Consider the following 26,558-nt stretch of genomic DNA (forward strand, 5'->3'; position numbering starts at 1 on the left):
TCTGCACCTGTGTCTGTGAAAGAACCGTGCGTAACTAAAAGTTTTTATAATCTTCAACTGTGTCAGTGGGAGTGATGTGCATCTAAACATATTTTTCTACTGTTATGTAACCATGTCTGTGATAGTACTGTGCCAAAAGCTGCTGTGTGTATTCTTTAACCCATATCTGTTGGACTACTGTGCCTTTAAGCCACTGTGTGTACTCTGCAATCCTGCCTGTGTGGGTTCTGTTTTACTAACTCCATGGTATCAGATACTATTTCCTTTTGGATCTTTAATTAATTGGGGATATTACACAATATAAAGTCCATGCCACCATTTATAGAAAACCTTGTATGGACATTACAACATTAAAAGCAGATAGTTGTCATCCGCTGACATCCCCACTATCATCATGGGCGACTTCAACATCTCCATTGGCATTTCCCTCTCAGCTGTCTCTAAGCTTCTATCTCTTACTTCCTCCTTTGGCCTCACTCAATGGTCTTCCACAGCCACTCATAAAGATGGCCACACACTGGAATCTTTACCCACCTCTATTCTCTATCTAACCTCTCTAACTCACCTCTCCCTCTTTCTGACCACAACCTACTTACATTCTCTTTCCTCTTCTCTCCAGGAGCACAACCCCCACTCCACAAACCTGCACACCCTCGCAGAAATCTTAAACACCTTTATTTACACTCACTCTCTGAATCCCTTCTCCCTCTTAGAGACATAAGTTCCTTACACAATGTAGATGCTTCTGCCCCTCTATATAACACCACAATAGCCGCAGCTCTCAAATCAGCTGCCCCTCTCACACATACCAAAGCTAGCAAAATCAAGAGGTAACCCTGGCACACCAGCCTGACCAAAGAACTGAAGCAGGCTTCCAAAGTTGCTGAGCGGAGATGGAAAAGATCCCACTCCAAAGAGCACTTCATTGCATTCAAACAGTCACTCACTACTTTCAAGTCTACACTCACTGCAGCAAAATAAACATATTTCTCATCTCTCATATCTTCCCAGTCTCACAACCTTAAACAGCTATTCAACATTTCAATTCTCAATGCCTCCTCCCTGTCCTCTCATCTCAGCTGAAGACTTTGCCTCGTTCTTCAAGCAGAAGATTGCTAACATCAGAGACAACTTTGGCCTACAACCCCCCAGCCCCTTCTCATAACTACTCAACCCTCCTCCTCCAAAACCAGTTTCTCCGCCATCACGGAAGATTAACTTTCTGCTGTACTCTCAAGATCACATCTCACCATGTGTGCACTTGACCCAATCCCGTCCCTCTACATCCCAAACCTCACCACAGTCTTTACCCCAACCCTAACCCATCTCTTCAACTTATCACTAACAACTGGTGTCTTCACCTCATGCTTTAAACATGCCTCAATCACACCCATCATCAAAAAACCCTCCCTTGCCCATCCTCTGGGTCTAGCTTTCACCCCATATCACTTCTCCCCTATGCCTCAAAACTACTGGAACAACACGTCCATTTTGAACTGTTCTCCCACCTCTCCTCCTTCTCCTTTTTTGACTGCTTACAATCTGGCTTCCAACCACACAATTCCACTGAAACTGCCCTGACTAAAGTCACCAACGAGCTACTAACCACCAAATCTAAGCGATACTGCTCTTTCCTCCTTCTCCTTGACCTGTCCTTTTTTGACACAGTGGACCATTCCCTATTACTACAGATTCTCTAATTTCTTGGCATCACAGACATGGCCCTAGCTTGGATCTCGTCATACCTAACAGACCAGGCATTCAGCGTCTACCACTCACATACCACCTCCTCATCTCGCCCCCTATCTGTCGCTGTCCTGCAAGTTTCAGTCCTAGGGCCCTGGCTCTTCTCCATTTATACCTTCGGCTTGGGAAAGCTCATAATCTCACGACTTCCAGTACCCCCTTTATGCTGATGACATACAGATCTACCTCTCTGGACCCGATATTTCCTACTAACCAGAATCCCACAATGTGGGTACCATTTTGCTAGAGAAAAAAACTTTGTCTGCAGCAATATGGCCTTAGCCGCCCGCGCTTGCGCAGTAGCATTTCTCAGTTGCCCAGAGATGCTACTGAGCATGCGCTGCGCCATATTGCTACACCCAAATTCTTTTTTCCAAAAGAAAAATGGCACCCACGCATGTGCAGTAGCATCTCTCGGCAAAAAGAGATATGCTACTGTGGATGCGCAGCCACCGTGGCCATTTTGGATGAATGTAAATTTCAATATGATACACAAATTACACAGTCAGTATTTAAAATAGTAGGCAGGTCACTGAAAGCACAGTGACCTGTCACAAGGCAGAGATAGGCATACATGAATACATACGAGAGCACCAGAGCACATGCATATCATTATGTCAGAAATGAAAGTAAAGATTGTAAAAGAACAACTGGATGGATTTCATCAACAAAGGTATCATTTTACTCAGTATAACGGCGCCCACCTGACATGTATGTGGTTTACTAAGCACAACCCTGACAGGTGCGCTTTAAGGCTATGTGCGCACGTTCAGGATTTGAAGCAGAAATTTCTGCATCATTTTTGCATCTCCTTGATAGGATAAACGCTGCGGAAAAAAGCGTGCATTTTGCAGCATTTTTTATGCATTTTTCATGCAGTTTTTGATGCATTTTTTTAATGCGCTTTTGTACATTAATGAATGGTTTTTGGAGCTAAATAAAGTTATTTGAAAAAAGAAACGTGGGACGTTGTTTTAACCCTTGGATTACTGTCAGAACTGGGGTGAGTATATTGGTTAATTTAAGAATGTGCCTGTTGTATTTCAAATATAGTGTTTGCCCTGTGTCTGTGTGTTTATTTAACTCTTTACTTTAGTTAGGTTTGGTATTGAAAAGGTCTGATTTACACCTTGTTATCACCAAACAAAGAGCTAGGTGTCAGCTAATCCCATATACCCAATCTTCATTAGCATTTCCATTCATGTAATTTCTGGGGCAACTGAGAGCTGCTATTTTTAACCTAGGAAGCTGCCATTAGACAATCATGGTCCCTGGCTATTATTAACAGCTCACAGCTGTTTCATTAGCTACTACGTCCCCACGAACAGCAACAAGCAGCGCTTTGGGCGCAGCGTATTTTTGCTGCTTCTAAAATGCTGTGTTCTAATGCCACACTTTTGTTGTCAATTCTTGCGGATCCACCGCATATAATGACACCTCAATCGGTCAAAATATGCAGCAGAGACTAGGGTGTCCGCTACAGAAGTTGACATGCTTCGGGTGAATTTGGGTATGTGCCTACGATCTGGAGCCATTGCAGGTTTGACGCTGCGTGTTTATACAGCATCAAACCCGCCGCATAGTGAATGGGATCTGTAGAAATCCCATGTCCACTATGCGTGCATCTGAGGCTACGGATCACCCGGGGACACTGACATGCGGTGCGTCCTTCAGGACCGCAGCATGTCAAATTCTCTTGCGGAGTCGCTAGTCTCTGCAACAGAAATTTGACCACTAGAATGTATAGAATGCGGTAAATCCGCATGATTCAGTGAACACATGTGAATTTACCTGCGTTCAATAGAATGCAACGTTTTGGACGCAGCAAAAATATGCATCCAAAGTGCTGCTAAGTCTGCATCAAGGACACAGAGCCTAAAATGAAAAAAAAAATGGCGTCCACATCATTTTCATAACAAGCAGAGGGAAAGCCGACCGCTGGGGCTGATATTAGTAGCCGGGGAAGAGGCTATTAGCCAAAAATGTTCCCTGGCTATTAATAACAGCCCACAAGTGTTTGCTTTGCCTTTACTGGCTAGATTAAAGGGGGGCCCCAGAAAAAAAATTACCTAGGGTCCTCCTATAAAATCTAACCATTAAAGGCTGCAGGCTGATATTAATAGCCACGGATGGGCCATGGATACTTGCCCCCTCCGCGGCTAATAATGTCACCCTTCAGGAGTCCCAGAAATGGCGCATCCATAAGATTTGCCTAATCTGACGCTTAGCCTCCACTCTTTCCACTGCCGTGTAGTAGTGGAGAGTGGGGTAATGCGGTTGGGATTCATGTCAGCCTTGTATTAGCGCCTGACATGAAGCCCAGGTTAATAAGACGCTCCCAATATTAACCCTGTAGTAAAGTTTTTGCCGCTTTTTCAATAAAAGACACCACCAGAATAAAGTATTTTATTGAAATAAAATGACACACGGTTTTAATAATTTTTTTATTACACGCCCAGTCTCCGAATTCCTCAATCTTCTGTAAAACAAATAAAAATAAAAAACAACCATATCCCTCACCTGTCTGCCATCATGACGCAATCCAGATTGTCTCTCGGCGATCCGGGTCACTTCTACAGCAGTCACACCAATCACTGATGTCACTGCTGAAGAAGACAGCAATGTACACTGACAGGAGTGTAAAATCACTCCTTTCAGTGTGCATTGCTCTGCTGCAGGTCACTTGGTCTCATCAGCTGAAGATCAGCTGATCAGCCCTTATCAGCATCAGTGGTACATGGGAACATTCTTGAGAATGTTTCCACACAGCACCGGTGCCGTAAAGTGAGGTCCTGGAGCTCTCAGCTGATCTTCAGTTGAGAGCTGACGTGACCTCAGGTACACGCTCCCGTCAATGTACCGCCGGCCGCCGAGGGATCAGGACGCAGGGGGACATCGCGAGAACACCGGGGGATGCCGGACAGGTGAGGATTGGTGTTTTATTTTTTTACTTTTTTTTTTACACAGCGCGCAGCCCCAGCTCAGCTGAGGACACTACTACTCCCCTCAGCCGCGCCACTCTCGCTGTTATCAGCCGGAGTGGCGGTTCGATGATGGGAGAAGTATGTGCATTTTTGCAGTGTATTTGACCCATTGACTAGTCAAATACGCAGCAAATCCGTAAATATATTTATACTTGCGGGTTTGCTCCGGTTCAATTAAAGTCAATGGGCGGGAATCGCTGCATACATGCTGCGTATTTAAACGCAATGACAATCCTGAGTGGAAAATTCCGCATCATGTGCACAGCACATCAGGATTGTTATTGCATTAGCTGGCAGATGGATTACATAGCGTTTTTGATGCTTTTCCGTGTGGAAGAAACGCTGCAAAAACGCATCAAAAACACTATGTGTGCACTTAACCTAAACGTTTTAACTACCCATTCCAATTACAGAACCTCTAAATTGTCATGGATTGTTATTTTGTCTAGCAATATCTACTACTGACTCAGTTGAGAAGTGGTTGATTTGCTTGAATGCTGCCCTCCTTGGATGTGGTACACTTTTATCTGGCTGCCTCTCCGGAATAGGACCCTGAATCTCAGTTACCCATATGTACTCTGCAACCCCGTTTGTATTTGAGATTGGATAGCTGAGAGTGCCTCCAGTTCCTTCACTTTGTGTTCCATTGGGTCCCCAATAATCATGGCCCCAGTTCGAACAAAAATTACATTATCCCTAGCTGAGGTATTCTGGCCTGGTTGCCTGCTTTGAACAGTAAATTTTACAAGGTAAATTTTTTATGGTTCGAGACCTTCTGTGTTTTCCTCAGATGCATTGGCAGTACACACCATACTGTAACATACATTTTTGAACATTTAGGGTATCTTGCCTCATGCTCTGTGGCTGAAATTTAGTTGTAGGAGGATTGTTTCCCATGCTCTGAGGCTGAAATTTTTAATAATCTTATGTGGGGGTATTTTCCCCATACTCTGTGGGTGAAATTTGAATCAGCTTCTGTGGGGGTACTGTACCCCATTGTCTGGAGGTGAAGTTTGTAAGCTACTTCTGTGGGGATACTCTCCGCCATGCTCTGTGGGAGAAATATTTTAACTGAACTGGCGGAAGCAATCCTCAGTCTCTGTGGCAGCACTGTTAAAATGCTTGTTATTCATTTACTTCCTATTTTATCATGATTGCTATGGTGAAATAATCTCTTTAAGTAATTTTCCTATTCATATTTGTTTGCAGGGCAATTGTCCTGCTCTTACCCCCATTTTTCTTCCTTTTTGCAGTCCACTAGCCCTTACTGCGACCACTTTACAGCCATTTTACAGCACAGAAGTTCGGGTCCCCGTTGACTTATATGGGGTTCAGTATCTGGGGTCAAGATTTGGTCCCGAACCAGACATTTTAAAAAGTCCGGCAGAACCCTGCGGACTCGAACATCCACAGGTTCGCTCATCACTAATTATACTTTTCTATTGTCTGTAGATCAGTTGTCATCTTAGCTACAGTGGGGAAAATAAGTATTTGATACACTGATGATTTTGCAAGCTTTCCCACCTACAAAGAATGGAGAGGTCTGTCATTTTTATCATACGTACACTTCCACTCTGAGAGACAGAATCTTAAAAAAAATCCAGAAAATCACATTGTATGATTTTTACATAGTTCATTTGCATTTTATTGCATGAAATAAGTATTTGATACAATAGAAAAACTGAACTTAATATTTTGTACAGAAACCTTTGTTTGAAATTAATCCCTTAAAAGCCCAAGACTTACTAATACGTACCTGCGCCCTGGGACTTAAGAGCCAGGTACGGAACAGTACGTCATGGCAATCGCACCCGCACACAGGCTGTGAGGGCGCAATCGCCGTTGGATGGCAGCTGATTGTCACAGCTGACACCTGGTGCTATGTGTTGGGAGAAGTCCCGCACCGCTCCCGTCACATTAACCCCTGCAATGCTGCGATCGAAGTCGATTGCAGCATTGCGGTGGCAAGGGGAGGTGATCTCGATACTCACCTCTCCTGCCACGACTTCCCGGATGTTGCCATCAGGGCTGGCGTCAGCAACCGACGCACCCGGGCAAGTGCCGGGGCCCTGAGCGGTCGGGCACCCCTGGGCTATGGGCAAAGGAGAGCGGTGCCAGCGCCCGCCCTTCTCCCCCATTTGCTCAGGGCCCCGGCAGCCGGATACTTACCTCTCCCCGTGCCGCCGCAGATCCGTTGTTTTCCTGCTGTGCGCTCCCTGTGACGTCTCAGGTCAGAGAGTGCGGTGGAGTCTTTCCACCGTGCCCTCCCCTGAGCCATTAGAGGCAGCGCAGAGCGGGGCGACATTGAAGTCCGGACCTGAGCAGTGGCAGCAGCTGAGAAGGAGTGAAGTGAGTATTTGATTTTTTTTTTCAATGTATGGAGGCTTGGAGTATTATATGGGGGGGTGACATCCTGCATGGGGCATTACATGGGGGGTGACATCCTGCATGGGGCATTATATAGGGGGGTGACATCCTGCATGGGGCATTATATGGGGGGTGACATCCTGCATGTGGCATTATAAAGAGGGGGGGTGACATCCTGCATGGGGAGTTATATGGGGGGTGACATCCTGCATGGGGCATTATATTGGGGGGAAGTGACATCCTGCATGGGGCATTATATGGGGGGAAAGGGACATTCAGCATGGGGCATTATATGGGGGGAGGCATTCTGCATGGGGCATAATATGGGGGGAATGGACACCCTGCATGGGGCATTATATGGGGGGGAGAAGTGACATCCTGCATGGGGCATTATATGAGGGGTGACATCCTGCATGGGGCATTATATGGGGGGAAAGGGACATCCTGCATGGGGCATTATATGGGGGGGAGAAGTGACATCCTGCATGGGGCGTTATATGAGGGGTGACATCCTGCATGTGGCATTATGTGGGGGGTGAGATCCTGCATGGGGCATTATAAGGGGGGAACAGACTGCATGGGGCATTATGTGGGGGACCAGCCTGCATGGAGCGTTATTTGGGGGCCAGTATTCTGTATGAAGCGTTATATGGGGGCCAGTATTCCGTATGGAGCATTAAATGGGGGGCAGTATTCCGTATGGAGCATTTTATAGGGGCCAGTATTCTTTATGGAGCATTTTATGGGGGCCAGTATACTGTGTGGAGCGATTCGCCAGTTTCTGAGCTAGTGTAGAATTTACAATAGATATCGCTCATGTAATGTAAGAAGTGAAATCTTTGCATTGTACTATACCTATATTTCTCTGCGGTATCTGTGCATCATGGATCGTGGTATGTGTTAAAGGTGCCCACTGAGACTCTTTCGCCCAGGGCCCAGAAAAACCTGGAGCCGGCCCTGGTTGCCATGATGACCCAATGTCATCATGACAACATCCGGGTCAACAGACAGCAGGAAGATACTTTGGTCATGCGCAGTGCATGACCAAAGTATTTTCTGCATCTGCTGCGCTGACAGCCTGTATAGCACAGGGATGGTGCTCCATCCCTATGCTATACAGGCAATCAGAATAAAAAAGTGAAAGTCCCATAGTGGGACAAAGTAAAAAAACTGTTAAAAAATGAAAAAAAAAATTGTAAACATATTAAAAAAAATAAATAAATAATCCACCAAAAATAAAAATATAATGTACAAATCAATAAATATTATTATGAAAAAAAAAAACAATAAAAGTACACATATTTGGTATCGCCGCGTCTGGAACTACCTGACCTATAAAACTGTCCCACTAGTTAACCCCTTTAGTGAACACGGTAAAAAAAATAAATAAAAAACGAAGCAAAAAACAATGCTTTATCATCATACCGCCAAACAAAAAAAGGAATAACACGCGATCAAAAAGACGAATATAAATAAAAATGGTACCGCTGAAAACGTCATCTTGTCCCGCAAAAAACAACCCGCCATAGTAGTCCCTATAATGTATGAGGCTGGAGCGGACACTGACAGTGATGGGCCCCTGTGCAGGATTTGTGTCTGGATCCCCCAATCAAGCCCCACCAACGTAAACACATGCACATTTACATGTATATTCACATTATGCACAGTATAATAAAATTATGCATGCCCGTTTACACATTACATATGCATGTACATAGTAAACGCATGAAGAAAATAATATATAAAATATGTGCACAAACAATTACAATTTTGTGATCCACTCGTTCGAATCACTAGACGATTTTTTTGTTTATACATTCATACTTGTAACAGACATACCTCTAATTTACATACCTTTCACTATATAAGAGCGAGCTGTAATTTTGTTAAAGGTTCGCTCACACTAGTATATAAATCAGACGAGTGCAATCCGATAAAAAATTGGATTGCACTCAGACCAATGTTATTCAAAGACGCCGTGCAGATCTATTTTTTTCTCAGCTGTATTCGGCATGCTGCGATTTCACTCTGAAATCTGACAGTGCGAGAAAAAAAATTGCATGCCATGCGGACCATCAGTATAGCATCCGTTTTTTACGGATTTTTACAGATACATTGCAATTCTGTATCATAGGAAACTGTAAATGATCCTGTAAAAGATTAATAGCTGCTGAGTAAAAAAAACACGTTTCATATGGACAGCACACAGATGACAAGTGAGAGAAAAATCGTCCCACTCTCATGAGAATGGGACCGATTATTTTTATACATCAATGTGAGCGAACTGTTATTTTACCAAACAAGTATTTAAAAATGCTACAATAATAATAAAGAGCACCTGCCAGCAGGATTGTGCTCAGTAAACTACATACACTGTCAGGTTGGCGCCATTACACTGATTAAAATGATGTAATCCGTCCTGTGGTTCTTTTATAATCTTTATTTTAATTTCTGACATAATGAGATGCTCGTGCTTTGGGGCGGCCTTCGGGGAGAGGTTTTATCTGGTGCTCTGCTTATGTATTCCTATTAGTAGTGAGTGAGCATGCTCGTTACTCGAGATTTATGAGCATGCTCAGGTGTTTTCCATTATCTTCAGCGTGCTCGGGTGTTATGTTTCAGTCACTCTGTACGCTGACGTCGGCTGTCGCGTGATCTGTCAGCTGACTAGATGACGTCAACGTAGGTCCTTTCAGAACACCGCGGGACGCCGATGACAGGACGCCACCAGAGAGGAGACCGGGGGCCACCGGAGAGGTAAGTATAATGTTTTTTTTTTTTTACGTTTTAATTATTTTTTTTACTATTCATGCTGCATTTAAAGCAGCATAAGTTGATCACACAATATAAATCCATGCCAATTGCATGGATTGATATTGTGTGACCAACTCGTCAAGCACTTTTCTAAGTGATGCTCAAAATCGCTTGGAAAAGCGCTTGAGAAAACGCATGCGGAAATGCATGCAAAATGCTTAAAAAACGTTTCTCCCTGGCAGAAAAAATGCATGTAAAGTCCGCATGCATTTTTTCTGCCAGGGAGAAGCAGAAACGCTCAGGAAAAATCCGCATCAATTCCGCATCGTGGGCACATAGCCTAACAGAACATACTCGCTCATCACTGATTCTGACAGGTCACTGTGCCTTCAGTGACCTGCCTACTATTTTAAATACTGCCTGTGTAGTTGTGTTCCAAACCTGAAATTTACATGCCCGTAAATGGCCCCCCGCCACCACGCATGTACAGTAGTATTTCTCAGTTGCTGAGATATGCTACTGCGCAAGCGCGGCAGGCAGTGCCATATTGCTACAAGTAAATTTCTTCTTCCTCTAGCAAAATAGCGCCGCTTTTGGCATTTGCACAGTAGCATCTATCAGTAAGTGATAGATGTTACTGCGCACGTGCGGGCGCCATTTTGCTGGAGGAAAAAGAAATTTGCCTGCAGCAATATGCCATCGCCAGCCGCTACTTGTGCAGTAGCATTTCTTGGCAATTGCACATTTGCGGGCGGTGGGGGCCATTTTGGTGTATGTAAATTTCACATTTGGAACACAAATTACACATGCAGCATTTAAAATAGTAGGCAGGTCACTGAAGGCACAGTGACCTGTCAGTAGGCAGACATAAGAATACATAAGCAGAGCACCACATAAAGCCCCTCCCCAAAGGCCCGCCCCAAAGCTCGTTCTCAGCAGTAGGCAAAGGGCAGCCGGCTTTTACTCGGCATGACGTCGGCATTGACCTCCTGTCAATACAGCAGAGCGGAAGAGGAAGAGCTGCTCCGTTTATGTGATGTCACAGGAAGCAGGAGATTCACCAGCAGGAGCGGACCATGAACAGGAGAAATTAGTGCACGGTCGATGAATGCTTAGCCCTAAAAAGAAAAAAAATGGTCCTGGATAACTGCTTTAATGGGATACTGTATATTGCACAGTACATGGTTAAGTCTCTGGTTTGGAAATGAATCATTATCTATGGGACTGCAGAAAACAGGAAAGCGCTTGACTATTTTCTCCAGTAAAGCTATAGACAATGAATGGATTGGAAGCCAAACATATACACCTCCATTCCAATAAACATGGGGCTCTGCAAAGTCCATTTCCATTGAATCCTACTCAGGTTTCATGAGACTCCACCAGCCATCAGTAAGTTATCCCATATGCAAAAGAAAAAGGATAACATACTATTTTAAATAAAACCTTTGAAAGCGGTTGATTGATCATTTGATATTACCTATTTTTTAGGACAGTCATTAATATCATATTAGTCAGGGCAGACACCCTGCAGCCCCTGGTCAGCTGTTATGTGTTGTGGTGGAAACCAGATGTAATCATGTAGAGAGATGGACAAGAGAGACTAAGTAACTGTAAGCAAACACCACCCTCTGCTGGAACAAACTGAAAATAAAAGTAAACAAAGAATTGTGCTAGCAGGAACCAAATGTTGCTAACAGATTTGCAGAGGGAGAGACTTTTGTGTGCTGGACCTGATCATGTGACCCAGAGAGTTTCCTAGGTATAAACGCTGTGTGTGCCAGATTGCAAGGGCTTTTGGCGCCAAGAGAGAGTGCGGATGTGCACTGGAGAAGACACTGCAGACAGAGATTTGGTGCCAGGCTGCAGAGTGGAGCAGACATGCTCCAGAGGGACAGCAGAGCCCAGCGTGACAGGCCCCAGCCGGAGGGCTGAACTGCACCTGAGTTGGGCATCACCTGAGGGGCTCCACAGTCCTCACAGAAGCTCCCTGATCCCTGCACATGTTGGTCAGAGTCAGCACCTGCGCCCCACACTGAGTAAGTTCCCGGGATCTGAAATCGCCTGTCAAGAGCCAAGGTCTGGACCCCCTTCCCCCAAGTTTGAGAGACTACCGTCGACATTCAAGCCGAGAAAAGCTGAGAGAGGACTACGACAGGAAAGACGTGCAGAGCAGCAGCAAAGGAACCGCGCAAGTGAACAGAGCCGTCGCTTACAGTACAACTCTCACCTACGGTACAGGGGACAGTTGGGATTAGTATCTCAGGTTGGGTGGGGGCTGTTTGGTGTGTGGGAGGCTAAACGGGATCTGATAGACTTTATCTGGAAGACACTTGCGGCCTAGTGGGAAAAAACTGTAACTTCCACTAAGGCCATATAAAGAGAAAGAGAACTCACGTGGTGTCTCCCACGACAGGGTGCATCACACTGTTGCAAAGAACTGTACTGTAATTCACTGAAATATTTCTCATTGCTATTCCAAGTTGCTGTTTATTACCCTTGCTACTGACCCCCTTTGTAGAATAGTTGTTATACATATAAAGTGATTATATCAACCTCTGACTGTTCTCGTCTTGTGTCTCTGTGCTTTGCATTCCGGCACCTGCATTACATTCACATGGAACAAAGCTGCACGGTCCAGCTCTATTCAATGTGTAGCAGCCACTGCTGGGTGCTGTAGAACAACAACTATTCTCTATTTGCCAATAGCACTTGTAGGAATTGTTTAGTAGTACCAAGCAGGAGATGTGCAGTGCAGCTCTATGCTATGTGCTTACATCCGGCCACCTGTGGAGCTTGTAACAGCTGACCGGTGTAGGGGCCGGATCATCACCCATCTGATATTAACGACTTTTCCTATGAATAACAGAAAACCCACTTATGTGATATATACCTTTAGGGAACAGTCAGATGGCCATATAAAACAGACCAAGATCGGACCGCAATGCATGGACTGGCAGGTGGCTCTCCCAACCTGAGCATGACAGCTGCATAGAAATAAATGAAGCGGTCATGCTTGAGTCTGGGGACCTGCTTTGCAGTCCAATCTATATGGCCATCTGGCTGCGCCCTAACACATACTGACAGACTGACTACAGTGTCACCATACATACATTAGGGGGCTTTAGATATTGTGGGGAGATTTTTTGAGACTAGCACAAGACAAAAATAACATACAGTGGTTGGTTTTATCAATGCCCCAGTATATACCTATGTAGAAAATGCACAAATACAGTATATACCAACATGTACAGCACAAAAGTGGAATATACTCATATATAACACACACCTACATGCTATGTATGTGTATATACTATACATAATCATATATATTATCTGCTTCAATATAAATGCTGCAATGGAGGAAGACTGGGGTTAGGGGCCACTATGTGACTGAATGTATTACAGCAGTAATGACAGGAGGTCTGAGGTCAGTAATTACAAGCAGTGAATTAGTGACTGTGAGTCCAGTGCAATCTGATTGGTGCAGGATAAGGTTTCTCAGCCACTCACAGGACCAACCAGGAGCACCAAGCACACAGTCACTAAATCACTTCTGTCATTAGGGACAGCACTGTCTCCTGTCACTGCTGCTCTGAATAATCTGACCTGCAGCAGTTATAACTCCCGGCTGTCACTCAACTTGTGTTCTGTGAGGAGAAGAGGACACTATGGCAAATGGAGGAGACTCAAGATGGATGCAGGAGCAGCGGTGGGAGATTCAACTAGTACAGAGGAGGAGCTGCAGCCCTGGAGCAGTCTGTAAGTTTCTGAGCAAAATAAACTTTATTTCTAATGAAACTGCCTAGCCATGCCCCCGCATATGTGACTGTGAAACTGTGAAGAAATGCTGTGTGTCTCCTGTATCATAGAGCCAGCAACAGCATCAACACTAAGAGGGGAGGAAGGGGGCCCCTTGCAGCATCTTTTACAGAGCGTCCCCCCTCGGTTTGCAAATGAATCAGGTATGGGCCCCTTCCCCTCATCTATATCTTGATGCTACCACTGGCCCTATGGTAGAATAAGAAGTTTCAGCAGCTTATCGGGCCCCCTCCCCTTCGGGGCCCTTGTGCAGCTGTTTCGGCTGCACCGGCGGTATGTCTGCCTCTATGAGGGGCACCCCACCATGTTTCAGGATCCCCTAGAGTAATCCTCACATGTTTTAATGAAAATAAAAAACATCACATACTTATTATGCGCTTATAAGAGGGACCTAAAAGACTGGCACTAAACCAGCAAAGGAGCAACCACAGACACACTTGGCACAAGTTGCCCAGCTAGGCGAACCCTTGAGGGCCAGCAATACTCTTCTCCCAGTTCCCATTAAATGAAAAGAGGACTTTGGCAGAGCCCTTCCCAGGCTCACTGTCACCGGACAGCTGGCAGCTGGTGAAGCGGCTGGTGCTCAGTCAAGGACCAGATGAGTACCACTGCTGGAACCCCAGAAATTGTAACCAAAAGGAAAATGAGAAAACACTGCTGTGATAGCAAAACTAATGCTAACACTACAAACCACCAAGCACATGGAAACTGCAATAAACAACAAAGGACTGTGCAGGGAGCAGGATAATATAGCCGGCCTAATGATCAGGTGTTGACTACTTCCCAATCACACCCACAAAACCACTCACTGCTAGCTTCAACCACAGGCTGGACAAAATCCCACCATTGCTCATTGCCAAACAAAGCAGCGTCCTGCGTTGCTTGGTAACCAGGGAAGATAGTGTCCCATCTTCCCTGGGCAGAGAAATCAGTGAGGGACATGGTGTCCTGTGTCCTCACACATCCCACAACACCATTACTAGATGTTACACCAGATTGGGACAGATTCCCTGCACGCATGGTAACTCCGCCTCCCTGGTCAATGGCGATGCTTGTGACCGGAGACACGCCGTACCGGATCAGCTCCATTACCAGGTGGGAGCACGGAACCGTGATTCGTAACAATACTCGCCTAATCTTTGATCATGACAACTCTACCTGCAAGGCCTGGGCAGACCAATACAGTGTCATTTCACCGGCGAACCTGCCTATTAGGCTGGTTTCACAAGTCTGGATATTTCCGTTACCACAAAAACCCGTTTGGGAGATATCCGTGTGCACCTGTGTGCCGTATCAGAAGCACACGTACTGGTGCTGGGAATCAGCAGTACAGTTAGCACTGTTACCAAGTGCCGGGTGCTGAACACTGCCCTTATCATAGTCCCCTGCCGGCGCTGCGATCAGCACCAGCAGGGATTAATGGTGAGAGTTCTAAGGATAATAAAAAATCCATATACTCACCTGTCCTAAGTGTCCCGCTCTGTAATCCATGCGACCGACTCCGCTAATGAAACGGGGAGAATGGCTCGGTCCAGCGAGCCCCGGACTTCCTGCTGCACTCAGTGAGTGACAGGACACCACTCGCTGAGCGCAGCTCTGGGGCCGTTTGCAGCTCTGGGGCCGCTCGCTGCAGGAGTTATTCTCTCCGGCTCCTCGGTGTGATCGGCCACATGGATTACAGTGGGAGACACTTAGGACAGGTGAGTATATGGATTTTTTATTTTATTCTTATTTTTACAGGTGGAGACACCGGGAGCAGAATACTACTCTCATCATTAACCCCTGCTGGTTCTGATCGCAGTGGAGGCAGGGAACTATGATGAGGGCAGCGTTCAGCATCTGGCGCTTGGGAACAGTACTAACTATACCACTGATTCCCAAGCGCCGGTATGTGTCACACTGATGGCATCTGTGTGCGGTACGTTTACACAAACCCATTGACTTGAATGAGTCAGTGTGATCCATGCTGCCTGTCAAAAACGGACATGTCTACGTGTGGATCACACAGACACACGGTCCGTGGAAACACACTGACATGTTCGCAGACTCATTCATTTGAATGGGTCTACATGTGTCCGTGTCTCCAATACATGTAGAAACTGTCACCACATGTACTGGAGATACTGACGTGTGAAAGAGCCCTTACTGTCACTATTTACTTTCTAGTATGGTCACTTTATGTACACTTATTTAGTAGTACTCTCACTTTATGAACTTACAAATACTCTCAGTTTATGCACACTATTATTCTCACTTTATGCACTTTCTAGTACTCTCCCTTTCTGCACACTTACTACTACTTTCACTTTATACACACTTATTTACTAATACTTTATACACATGTACACGTGAGAGTGGGAGGATGATGCTCCACTCCTCTGACAACTCCTGTCATTTACAGTTGAAACCAAAAGTTTACATATGTGGCGCCCCTGCGGCTTCAGTCGCCACAGAGGTACTGTATCTCACCCAGAGGTGTGGTATCCCATTCTAAGGTAAGGAGGGAGTACTGCCCGGGACCCACCCACCTGCATCCAACACTACACCCTTCCAGACCAGCAGGCAGGGCAAGATGTACTGCCTTATGCTGAGCTCTGTCCCTGGTTGGAAGTGGGGGGAACCGAGAGATTGGGAACCATGCAGTGGGTGTGGGTGGAGGAAGCATCACAGGGGAGCACTTGAGTAGGAGTATAAAAAGGAGAGCCATCTTGGGAGAGTGAGTCCAGTCAGAGAGACAGTCTGAGGAGAGAGTGTGGGAGCAGGAGCTCTGTAGGAGCAGACAGAGAGGCCCAGGAGGACTGGCTGAAGAGGAAGGGAGCAGAGGAAGGGAGCAGAGGAAGGCTCCAGGAGTGAGGGGATCCCAGGGGCATGGCGAGTGCATGAATCTGCAGAAACGTGGAGGGATCAGGCCGCAAAGGGGACCGGCCCCTAACTAGTGGAGAACTACAAGGCTCATCTAGAAACCGGAGGCTTCTGTACTTTCAGGGTGCAGCTGCTCACAAAGACAACTACATCGCTTAAAAGGTAGCCACATAGGATTCAGGGGACTGCAGGTTGCCCGTCAAAATCCAAGGTTGGGACACTGGTTGCGAGGCGCAGGGCAGGAGGGTGAGAGCCAGCGCAGGAAGATGACCGAGGAAGGCACACAGAACGGGGTCCCGTTATGTACTCTTGAAACACCTGGGAGTTCTATGAATCCCTGCCTTGGTAAACACAGGACGGCGTGGTAGGTTACCCTGGTCATGGTAACCTGAAGTTCAACAACTGTGAGTAAACCTTGAAGACTGCACCCCACTGTGTCCTAGAATTATTATCTGCGCCATCACCTGCACTACACTGCACAGCAACATCTACCTCATTAATCATCACTTACTGCCCTGGAGCTAAGCTCTGCCTGTGGAGAGCTGAACCAACTCGGCTGCGTCATCATCAGCTCCAGAGGTTCTGCACCGCAGCGGTGGCCCCATATAGCCTCATACTACAGGCGGCGTCATGAACATTATATAAAAACCTTATTCCTTTTTCTTTAAACCCCTTTTATTGACCGCCCTGGATCACGGACCGGGTCACCGCCACTGTGACTTCCCTCAGCAACGACCGGCCCGGCTACCGAGTACCCCACGGCCCAGGGGGTGTGTCAATTTTGGCGTCACGAACAGGATATGAATCAACCCGTTGTAACCCGGTATTGTGCGCCTAGAGACTGTGTTGAATACTGAATGTGGCGCCCACCCCAGAAGAAAGGGCGCCATTATGCGCGTGGTAAAAGACAACAAGGGACCTCCCATCGTGGGCCGGGTCCCAGAATGGCACCAAAAGCGCAACCTGCCCCATGTGCCTGTGGCCATACGCCTGGACCTGTCCATCAGTCTGGGGAAGCCGCCCCCAGGTGTGGCCGACAGCGATCAGCCATGGGACCGCCCCAGAAAGGAGAGAGGAGAAGAGAAACATTGGAGACAGGGCGGGGTCTCCAGAAGTGCACGCAGACCGTAAACGGCAGGCACGATGGAGGGAGACCAGCCACAAAATTCGGCCTGTGGCCTGCCGCCTGGAGCAGTATCCCTCAACCTGGAGGGTGTCATAGCTAAACTGTCCCTGGGGGACACAGGATTCCTCCGTGATGAGGTACAAGAGCTGGACCGGCGGATGGAGGAGGCCCAGCAGGCTGCCGTTGCCATCTGGAAAAGCGAGTTGCTGGAGAAGTTGGTGACCCGACAGCAGTCAGCGCTGAGTTCCACCGGCAGTGCCCCAGCCCCGGCGGAGCCACTCCTGGGCCAGGAGGCGTCGAATAGTGCTGAAGCGACCGCGGGAGCAGGTAGGAGCGACATCCCTGTCCCGGGCGCCGCTGGCGCTGATCTAATCCTGGTCCTCCTACAGGAACCTCCTTCCCTGGGCGCTTCCAACACCGACCTGTCTGTGGAGGGAACAAACCAGTGAGTCAATAAATCCAGTCTATTTCTCTATTCAAACCATTAGGCGCAAGGGTTTGCAGGGTATAAATCCAATATGATTCACGTTGTTTTAGTAATTTCACATGATTATCACCCCTCCTAGGTCTTGGGACATGTTCGATGACTTGAAAGCGGAGTTGTGCTACAGTGTGCTTCACTTTTGAAAAATGGTCTGGTAGTGGTAACCAGGATTTACCGCATCTAATGGTTGATTTGTAACTTACTATGCGGTCTTTCACATGTTGTGTTGTCTCACCCACATAGAGAAGGCCACAAGGGCACTTAACTACGTAGATGACGAAATTGGAATCACAAGTATGAAATCCCTTGATAGGGTAACTTTTACCGATACTGGGGTGCATGATGTTGTCTGATTTGATTACATTAGAGCAGGCAGCGCAGCTCAGACAAGGAAAGGTCTCGCACCTGTGGGTACTCAGTAGCAGTTGTGAAGGGGTTGTACGTGAGCTCTCTATGTCAGCCCTAATGATTTTGTCCTTGATGTTTGGGGCTCTCCTTGTGCACATCAGGGCCGGAGCGGTAAAGGCTGGAATGTTGGGATATGCTTTGGTGAGGAAGGACCAATGTTTCCTTATGGTAGTGTGAACTTTGGACATGAGTGGATGATAGGTATGAACAAAGGGTACCTGCTCTGGTTTGGAGGAGGGGGATTGGGTAGGTCTGGGTTCCGGTATTCTAGATCTTTCATCTGAAATGAGTCGACTGGGGTAGTTCCTCTCCTGAAATTTAAGTGACATCTCCTCAAGGCGTAGGGGGAGGGTGTCGGGGTTAGAAACAATCGCCTAACCCTGTGAAATTGGGAATGAGAAAGGCCGTCCCTAGTGGCGTTGGAGTGGCAGCTTGAGCAATGCAATAAGCTATTGCAGTTGGTTGGTTTAGAAAAAAGGTCGGTTGTAAGGGTGTCATTATCCTCGCGGTTTACCATTGTATCCATAAAGGAGATTTGTTGCGGATTACAATTTAGTGTGAATTGTAATTCTGGTCTGGTAGAGTTAAGGGTGGTTAGGAATAAAGAGAGTGTCTCCGCTGACCCCTGCCAAATGAGGAAAATGTCATCAATGTAGCAGTGGTAGGCGGTACAATGTCTTAGGAAGAGCTCATTGGAATAGACATAGTCAACTTCAAATTTATGCATATAGACATTAGCATAGGCTGGTGCTACATTCAAGCCCATTGCGGTGCCCTGTTCCTGTATAAAAAACTTGTCTCTGAACATGAAGAAGTTCTCATGGAGAACTAGTGACAGGAGTCCAAGGCAAAATTGGACAGAGGCAGACGACAGGTCAGACTGTGTGAGAAGGTAGGAGGAGGCCTCCAGGCCTTTGTCATGGGTAATGGAGGTATATAGACTGCATACATCCATTGTGGCCAACAGACTGCCTTCATACTTGTGATTCCAATTTCATCATCTACGTAGTTAAGTGCCCTTGTGGCCTTTATGTGGGTGAGACGACACAACATGTGAAAGACCGCATAGAAAATCACAAATCAACCATTAGATGCGGTAAATCCTGGTTACCACTACCAGACCATTTTTCAAAAGCAAAGCACACTGTAGCACAACTCCGCTTTCAAGTCATCAAACATGTCCCAAGACCTAGGAGAGGTGGTAATCATGTGAATTACTAAAACAACGGGAATCATATTGGATTTATACCCTGCAAACCCTTGCGCCTAATGGTTTGAATAGAGAAATAGACTGGATTTATTGACTGGTTTGTTCCCTCCACAGACACACTGAATCCATCCTGCCCCACGGGTGAGTGTCTCAATCCTTCCGGATAACATAACCTGTTTTTAATGCTTTAAGGTGCTCCATCAACCACCCATGTGACCATCCAATACTATTTAATACTATTTAATTGTGTCCCAGCTACACTATCTCCATCCTTGCAGGCCACGCCTTATTTCTACCATCCAACACTGACTCATTAATCTATCTACTTTTATATGCCACGTACTATGACCATAATGACATGTGTATCATACTGTGCCCTAGATATATGTATTATGCCTCAATGCAATACACCATATACCTCCATGCAATTTTAAATGCATTTATTCAGCGCTATACTTTATAGCCTGGTCCCCTGCGCATGCGCCACCTTTTACCCTCCCTGACACCTACCTTACACAATGGGAGCAGTAGCGCCATGCCTGTAAACACTGGCAATGCCCGGCCATCCAATCACGCAGTGCGGGGTCGGCGGAACGTCACTTCCGGTGACACGCCCCCTACCAGTGACGCACTTCCGGTCCGGCGTTCTCCGCCGGTATGTAAAGTGGAGCCTTCTCATTATGCCATCCACCACGGCCAAAGCAAGGCGCAGGAGTGCCGATATACCCCTCCACACCACCAATGAATGGCACAATCTCTCCTGGGAACTACACCCTGACGGTACAGGGACTTCATATGACTGCATGGTAACCTACTGACCAGCCAGCATAGGATGGGCTTCACATGCCACTATGAATATACAACTATCTTTAACTCTCCATACTATATATTTTGTAGATCCACGTGGCCCTACACCACTATTGGATCTAGTTGAGGTAACCACCCCAGACAGTATAATCATCTCACTGGCACATCATGGGTAACATATTTAAACTGTAGCATCTTGATATTGCAGCCCTCCTCTTTCCTGGACTTAAGTCCTATTTCAGACTCTATAAACAGTTTCAAACCACCCATACAAGTGAGAATAAATTCCTCTTTTATCTAGTGTATACTGTTTATGGTACTTCGACCCTGTTCTGTGTATATTCTGTATATACTATACTTAGGAACTATTTATGTGTAACCCTAGCACCCCCTACCTCGTCTTTACTTTCTTCTACACCCCTCCCCCCTCTCCCCTCCCGCCTTCCTCTCCACCCAGCCTTCCCCTCCACCCCTACCTCTTCGTCATACTTCTCTGTAACATGCCTGGAATTTTGAATATGATGCTACAAATTAGACGCTTACACCATGTATGTTCTTCTTTTTTAGTAAGCGACTAAATGATTAAGGCCGAAATTGTGGCCGAAATGTTTACTACTGTCACCCTGCAACTTGGTTTGAATAAATTGTCTGTTTATTAATAAATGTATTCAGCATTCACAACATTTGGGTGTGCGATGAATTAATCCTCTACAGTTAACGGGCACTCGCTGCCTATTACATCAGCACCTCCACTTCTGACAGAGTGCACGCGAATTATTACTCTAATGAAATCAGAATAAACCTTTCCCTTTTTAGGTCAATTAGGATTACCATAATTTTTAATATTTGCTAAATGCCAGAATAATGAGAGATAGAGAATGTTTTAAGGCATTGTTATTACTTACTGCAAAGTCAAAAGTTTACATCCATTTCATTAGTATTTTGTACCATTGCCCTTAAACTGAATGACTTGGGTCAAAGATTTGGGATATCGTTCCACAAGCTTCTCACAATAGTTGGTGGGAATTTGGGCCCATTCCTCCCGACAAGACTAGTGTAACTGATCCAGGTTTGTAGGTCGTCTTGCTCGCACCTGCATTTTCAGCTTTTCCCATAAATTTGCAATAGGATTGAGATCAGGGCTTTGTGATGGCCACTTCAAAACATTGACTTTGTTATTCTTAAGCCACTTTGTTACCATTTTGGCAGTACGCTTCTGGCCATTATCAATTTGGAAGACCCATTTCCGCCCAAGCTTTAACATCCTGGCTGATGTCTGAAGATGTTGCTTCAGTATTGCCACATTTGTACTTACGTATAATTGTTTGTACAGATGAACGAGGCACCTTCAGGTATCTTGAAATTGTACCCAAGGATGAGCCAGACTTGTGCAAGTCCACAATTCTCATCATGATATCTTGGCTGATTTCTTTAGACTTTCCCATGATGCTACACAAAGAAGCAGTGTGTTTCAGGTGTGCATTAAAATACAGTACAGACCAAAAGTTTGGACACACCGTCTCATTTAAAGATTTTTCTGTATTTTTATGACTATGAAAATTGTACATTCACACTGAAGGCATCAAAACTATGAATTAACACATGTGGAATTATATACTTAACAAAAAAGTGTGAAACAACTGAAAATATGTCTTATATTCTAGGTTCTTCAAAGTAGCCACCTTTTGCTTTCATGACTGCTTTTCACACTCTTGGCAGTCTCTTGATGAGCTTCAAGAGGTAGTCACCGGAAATGGTCTTCCAACAATCTTGAAGGAGTTCCCAGAGATGCTTAGCACTTGTTGGCCCTTTTGCCTTCACTCTGCGGTCCAGCTCACCCCAAACCATCTCAATTGGGTTCAGGTCTGGTGACTGTGGAGGTCAGGTCATCTGGCATAGCACCCCATCACTCTCCTTCTTGGTCAAATAGCCCTTACACAGCCTGGAGGTGTGTTTGGGGTCATTGTCCTGTTGAAAAATAAATGATGGTCCAACTAAACGCAAACCAGATGGAATAGCATGCGGCTGCAAGATGCTGTGGTAGCCATGCTGGTTCAGTATGCCTTCAATTTTGAATAAATACCCAACAGTGTCACCAGCAAAGGAACCCCACACCATCACACCTCCTCCTCAATACTTCACGGTGGGAACCAGGCATGTAGAGTCCATCCGTTCACCTTTTATGCGTCACACAAAGACACGGTGGTTGGAACCAAAGATCTCAAATTTGGACTCATCAGATCAAAACACATATTTCCACTGGTCTAATGTCCATTCCTTGTGTTCTTTAGCCCAAACAAGTCTCTTCTGCTTGTTGCCTGCCCTTAGCAGTGGTTTCCTAGCAGCTATTTTACCAAGAAGGCCTGCTGCACAAAGTCTCGTCTTAACATTTGTTGTAGAGATGTGTCTGCTGTCAGAACTCTGTGTGGCAGTGACCTTGTCTCTAATCTGAGCTGCTGTTAACCTGCGATTTCTGAGGCTGGTGACTCGGATAAACTTATCCTCAGAAGCAGAGGTGACTCTTGGTCTTCCTTCCCTGGGGCGGTCCTCATGTGAGCCAGTTTCTTTGTAGCGATTGATGTTTTTTGCAACTGCACTTGGGGACACTTTCAAAGTTTGCCCAATTTTTCGGACTGACTGACCTTCATTTCTTAAAGTAATGATGGCCACTCGTTTTTCTTTACTTAGCTGCTTTTTTCTTGCCATAATACAAATTCTAACAGTCTATTCAGTAGGACTATCAGCTGTGTATCCACCTGACTTCTGGACAACATAAGTGATGGTCCCAACCCCATTTATAAGGCAAGAAATCCCACTTATTAGACCTGACAGGGCATACCTGTAAATTGAAAACCATTTCCGGTGACTACCTCTTGAAGCTCATCAAGAGAAGGCCAAGAGTGTGCAAAGCAGTCATCAAAGCAAAAGTTGGCTACTTTGAAGAACATAGAATATAAGACATATTTTCAGTTGTTTCACACGTTTTTGTTAAGTATATAATTCCACATGTGTTAATTCATAGTTTTGATGCCTTCAGTGTGAATGTACAATTTTCAAAGTCATGAAAATGCAGAAAAATCTTTAAATGAGAAGGTGTGTCCAAACTTTTGGTCTGTACTGTACATCCACAGGTGTGTCTCAAATTAACTCAGATGTTGCCAAAAAAGCTTCCAAACACATGACATCGTCATATGGGCAGTCCAGAATTGTTTAACCGGTTCAGGACCGCCCACTGTACATAAACGTCGGCGCTGCCTGGGCTCTGTGCAGCGCCGACGTTTAAAAACGGTGGGTGGTCCCGCAGCCCTCAGGACCCCCAGGGTCCTGCTAGCGCTGCGGTACCGGTTCAGAGCGATAGCTCTGACATGTGGCATCATGGGGACCTGATTGGATCAGGTCCCCATGATGTTAACCTGTTCCTATCTTCTAGATGCCGCGATCCATAGCGATCGCGGCATTTAAAAGATAGGGACAGCCGGTGGTCGGCGATCGGGACCCCCCACATACCTGTCAGCGGCGGGGATCCCGGTGCTGTGACCTCTGACATCATCGAGACCTGATTGGCTCAGGTCTCGATGATGTCAGCGTCACACCAGCCAATCAGAGAGATCACCAGGGAAGTTTGTTTTAGCAACAAACTTTCCCGGGCGATCTGCCTGATAAATGCAGTTTCTCCTCCGATCTCAGTGAGAGAGCAGAGGAGAAACAGTGTGACAAGAGCTGTCAGCCTTGCCACTGTGAAAGTAAAAAAATAAATAAATAAAAAAGAAAGTAAGAGTTAGGGTTAGTGAGTCTGTCAGATCAGTCAGTCCTGTCAGATCAGTCCAGTCAGATCAGTCAGTCAGTCCTGTCAGATCAGTCCAGTCAGATCTGTAAGTCCTGTCAGATCTGTCAGTCAGATCTGTCAGTCCTGTCAGATCTGTCAGTCAGATCTGTCAGTCCTGTCAGATCTGTCAGTCAGTCAGTCCTGTCAGATCTGTCAGTCAGTCCTGTCAGATCTGTCAGTCAGTCAGTCCTGTCACATCTGTCAGTCAGTCCTGTCAGATCTGTCAGTCAGTCAGTCCTGTCAGATCTGTCAGTCAGTCAGTCCTGTCAGATCTGTCAGTCAGTCAGTCAGTCCTGTCAGATCTGTCAGTCAGTCAGTCCTGTCAGATCTGTCAGTCAGTCAGATCTGTCAGTCAGTCCTGTCAGATCTGTCAGTCCTGTCAGATCTGTCAGTCAGTCAGTCCTGTCAGATCTGTCAGTCAGTCAGATCTGTCAGTCAGTCAGTCCTGTCAGATCTGTCAGTAAGTCAGTCCTGTCAGATCAGTCAGTCAGTCCTGTCACATCAGTCAGTCAGTCCTGTCAGATCAGTCCGGTCAGTCCAGTCCGGTCCCGTCCTTTCAGTCCGGTCCGTTCAGTCCAGTCAAAAAATATAAAAATAAAATGGCCCGTCAGACTTATACCGCAGAGGAGGTGTATGCCCTGCTGTGTTCTGACACTGATGACAGCGCAATCTCAGATGGAGATATGGATTTTGAGGGCTTTAGTAGCGGCGACACTGAGAGCCCAGAAATGAGCAGTGATTCTGTTCCATCCTCAAGCCCAAGGACCAGTACAGCAATAGGGGCAAATAGCGCTACTGGAGAAACGTCTCCAAATCAGGGAACACTGCCCAGTACAAGCGCTGTCCCTGCTACTAGTGAATTGGCGCACGCCAGTGTACAAGGGGCGTTGCCACATGATCTAGCATTTCCCAGATGGGAGGCTTCAGATTCGGCTGCTCCATTCAGCCCTGATTTCAACGCCATTCCTGGTATAAATGTGGAGGTGGAAGATTTTGGACCAATTCATTTTTTTAATTTGTTTTTTACAGACAGCTTGCTAGAGCATATTGTCGTGCAAACAAATTTATACGCGTCCCAATTCATAAGCCAGAATCCCCGATCTTACTATGCTAGGGCAAATTTATGGACACCAACTAATGTCCCGGAAATAAAAAAATTTTTAGGACTTACATTTGCCATGGGGCTTGTTAAAAAACCGAGCATTCGATCCTACTGGTCCAACCACCCTGTTCAAGCCACCCCTATGTTTTCAGTCATTCTGCCTAGGACCCGTTATGAAATGCTCATGCGGTTTTGGCATTTTAACGACAATAGTCAATGCCTGCCCAGAAATGCCCCAGAACATGACAGGTTATATAAAATTAGACCCATCATTGAAAATTTGTCAGAAAAATTCTTAAGCCTCTACACCCCAACACAAGATATTTCTATAGACGAGTCCCTTGTAAAATTCAAAGGAAGACTGCACCTCAAGCAATTTATCCCATCTAAAAGGGCAAGGTTTGGAATAAAGCTCTATAAAATGTGCGAAAGTTCAACCAGATACACATCCGCTTTTCGCATATATGAGGGGAAAGATAGCCAACTAAACCCACCAGGATGCCCTACTTATCTGGGGACATCTGGAAAAATTGTTTGGGAGCTGATAAGTCCATTTTTTCAAAAAGGCTACAATCTATATGTGGACAATTATTACACCTGCATGCCCCTATTTAAAAGTCTGGTTGAACACAACATCGGGGCTTGTGGGACCATCCGTAAAAACCGTCAGGGGTTTCCACAACCATTGGTCAACCAAAAGTTTCAAAAGGGGCAGTCAGGGGCTGTACGCAACGGAGAGCTGCTTGCCCTGAAATATAGGGATAAGAGGGATATTTTTGTCCTCAGCTCGATCCACACAGATGCCACAAGGGCCACTGTAGAACTAGGATCCACCACTCCGAAGCAAAAACCTGTGTCAGTCATTGACTACAACAAACACATGGGGGGTGTGGACCTTGCAGACCAGGTTCTACAGCCATACCAGGTATCAAGAAAGTCCTATACCTGGTATAAAAAGTTGGTTATTTATTTGTTTCAGGTGGGGTGGCCACATACAATTCTTTTGTGTTGTACAAAAAAGCAGGAAATTCAGATCCTTTTCTTGATTATCAAGAAAAGGTAA

The sequence above is a fragment of the Phyllobates terribilis genome, unplaced genomic scaffold, assembly GCF_046119375.1.
Source record: "Phyllobates terribilis strain yellow unplaced genomic scaffold, ASM4611937v1 Scaffold_1__5_contigs__length_1240528914, whole genome shotgun sequence".
NCBI classification, from domain to species: Eukaryota; Metazoa; Chordata; class Amphibia; order Anura; family Dendrobatidae; genus Phyllobates; species Phyllobates terribilis.